The sequence below is a fragment of the Ochlerotatus camptorhynchus genome, unplaced genomic scaffold, assembly GCF_037179485.1.
Source record: "Ochlerotatus camptorhynchus isolate MF236.1 unplaced genomic scaffold, CSIRO-AGI_Acam_v1.1 ptg000071l, whole genome shotgun sequence".
NCBI classification, from domain to species: Eukaryota; Metazoa; Arthropoda; class Insecta; order Diptera; family Culicidae; genus Ochlerotatus; species Ochlerotatus camptorhynchus.
In genome coordinates, this window is record NW_027040561.1 from 166,823 (window position 1) to 170,000 (window position 3,178).

The window sequence follows — 3,178 nt, forward strand, 5'->3', positions numbered from 1 at the left end:
CTGCTTCTGGCTGTGCCAAGACGGCCAAAAAGATCTGGAAAGCTGCTAAAGACCTTGCGTCACTAGTTGGGCGAAAATTTAAAGGAGGAATTCCATCGTCAGGTTGGCTGAAAGGGTAACCAACGATTTCCGAACTACCACGAAAGCGCCGAAAGAATCTGTTAATATGAATTTACATTAAGCACTTCTCATACACCTTCTATGTGTGAATTAATTTGAAATAAAATGTTAACAAACTAAAAATTGCTAACTGAAACATATTTCCGAAAAAAAAACTCCTAGGAGAAAAAAGAACTATAAAACCGGAATTAAGTTCTGATATTCTGTCATTTTAAGCCCCTAAATTCCCCGGGGGTACCCAAAACATGCCCGGAAGTGGCCAATGTGGTCCAAGGCACTCAATTTTGTTATTGATCTTGTTATCGAATGATAGGTTTTATTCCTTCCATGTCAAAATTAGGTCCATATTCCATATACCCTGGAACTTGTTCCGGCCATATCTCCGGAACCAGTTGACCGATTCCAAAAATATTCGATAGCTTTCAATGGGACCACAATACCTATAGTTTGACGTTTAAAATTTTCCAAATCGCGTCAATGATTTTCCGAGAAAATGAGCCATGATGAATAGCTAATGCGTGGAAAGTGAACTTTTTTTTAAAACGAAGTTAAACTCAAATTTCTTGATTTTTTTAAATAGCAAATTCATAAAAACTGTATAAAAAGTGTTTTTTCATGATACCAATAAGCTCTAAATAAAGTTTTTGAACAAATATGGGCTAAACTAGCATTTGCAAAAATAGGTCCAACCATCATCATTTTTTAGGTCCAACCAACATCAAAATTCTTTGCTGAATAAAAACCTTTTATAAAATCATTTGTTCATAATATTTAATTTTTTATGTTATTATTAGAAACACGAAAGGTAGATCTTTCCCCTAATCACGCATTTTTTTATAATTATATGTTGAATTCATAAAAAAAATGCGACATGAATGTTGACGTCGTGTGAAACCGGCCTAAATAGGTCCAACCATCATCAGTTACCCTAATACTCTTTCAACGCATTGGACACGAGCCTCAACCATCTATAACTATCGTTTTCCATCCCAACTTGAGCCAAAAAGCTCCAATGCTTTTCGCCCCACGATGTTCAACTCTTCCAAAGCTTTCAAACACTTCGCCTTGCCAGCAACCGCCCACACACACACACACACACACACACACACACTCTCATGCCGATCCACGCCACTTGCAGCGCGCAGCGATCGCAACCCGACGCCTCTCGGTCGGACTGTTTACATTCCAACCACCCAGCGAAGCCAGTCAGTTCTCTCCGAGACTTGTTCGCGCGCGGAACGCTGGATCACGGCCGATCATCATTCGATCGTACTTGCGGCGTGTGTTGATTTATTTTTTCCTCAATCGTTTTCACCTGTGTGCGCGGTTCGGTGGCAGAGCAGTAGCAGAGTGCAGTCAGTCGGTGTGTTTTATTTGCTTTCCGCAGTTTCGCTCTCCGTCTCGAATCACGACAACGACGACGACGGCTCTCGTAACGGAGCAAAAAGATCATAGATCACTCACAATTTAGCAGTGCAGCAGTTTCGGGTTCGTCGCTTAATCCCGGGGAAATCACCGCGCGCAGTTCAAAAGTGTGAAAACCTTTCCCTGGTAGTGGTGTCTGAAAACCAGCGCGGTTTGAATGTGTACGATACTCGTAGATTCCAAGTTTCCGTCAAGTGTTTGTGGTTGCTAATTGAACAAGTGTTTTCGCTTCTTCGTCACGACTGGTCGATCGACTTTGATATTGTTTTTCCCTGATCGAGTGCTTCAAACGAATTTAGATTGCTGTGTTATTGTGCGATTGTCGGCGATTAATTGGTGGAAAAAGGCAAATAGCAAGCGTTGATTGACTGCCGAAAAATCATTTCCGGCAGTTTATGACCCGAATCAGCGCTAGGTGATGTGTGAAAAGTGCAAATCCTACTAGAACCGGTGCGGTGTGTTTTTGTTTGTGTGTGTGCTCGTGTCGTTAAGTCTAGGAAGTCGAAACCGAGAACGTCAAGCCGGTTGAGTGTATTCTACATCCGTTCGGGGCGATCGAGTGTCCTCAGTTAGCGTTGGCCTTTTCCCCGTCGTAAAAGAATGTCAGTGGAGAAGTGTAAGGGTAAAAGATCTTCCGTAAGGGGGCAGCGTTAATCCATATTGAGGAAAACAAGCGAAAAGAGCAAAGTGAGAGGAATTTGGCAGTGGAGAAGGCCAAAGCTGCGAATCAGTGACAAACACACACACACACGGAGCACTGCAAAGTGGATAGATTCCAGCTACTTGTTGCTGCAGAGGAACCAGTGAGCAATCGAAACGGTATGTAAGCATCAATTGATCGAACCTTAATTCATCGGGCGGGATGAGGCGTGGGGCGGTAGGAGCAGAGGGGGAACGTATTCAATTTGTATTCCATAATTGTTGGAACCGTTGCAAATTGGAGCGCCCAGCGCACGCATCGAGAGAGGATTGACACACGAAAGGAGGTGCATGAAAATTAATCAGCATTTTATCGCAGATGGGTCGGATTTCAGTGCCAATTAATTGGAAATTAAGTGCTCGCTGGTCGTGAAATTCCGCGGCACGCGCTCGTATGTGGATTAGGGAAAGCGAACTATATTAGTTGGTTAGTCGATGTGTGGAATAATTTGGCTTTGATCAGCAGGAGCGAGTGCGGCTTTGAATGACAGCGGTTTCATTTACCGTGGCTGCACGCAATCCAGTTGATGAATGTCACATAAATTAACAGATTGATTGGCTCGCAATAATGGACGCCATTATTTTTAGAGTTGAAGCTCTGCATTTTGTTGTAATTTTGATGAAATCTGAAGATGAAAATAAAATAAAGTTCCTGTTAGATTTTGGCATTACAAGCCCGACAATTTACTGTTGCCAAAATCGAACGTTTTTTTTTATTAAATTTAATTTCGTTGGTTTTGAAAAGCCCCGTTAGTCATTTTTCTGACATTAGACGTTAGTAAACATTAATCTTTTATTAAAAATTGTAATCACAAGAAGCAAAACCACATCATTTTAAAATCACTTCTATTTTGGCACGGTATCTGAATTGAACCTCGTGCGAAAAATGTATGGTTTTGTGGTTTTGTGGCCAAAATCGAACGGGTACTGTATG

At 41.8% G+C, this 3,178-nt stretch overlaps 1 protein-coding gene across 1 annotated transcript in view; it reads left to right on the plus strand.

The window, feature by feature from the left end:
• Window positions 1–1,350: 1,350 nt before the first annotated feature.
• The window catches only part of LOC135697532 (uncharacterized), a 336,829-nt gene continuing 335,001 nt past the window's right edge, over window positions 1,351–3,178 (plus strand). Inside the window, exon 1 of the mRNA XM_065217290.1 lies at window positions 1,351–2,364. The gene's annotated coding sequence lies outside the window, so the exon portion shown is untranslated. The remainder of the gene's footprint in view (window positions 2,365–3,178) is intronic.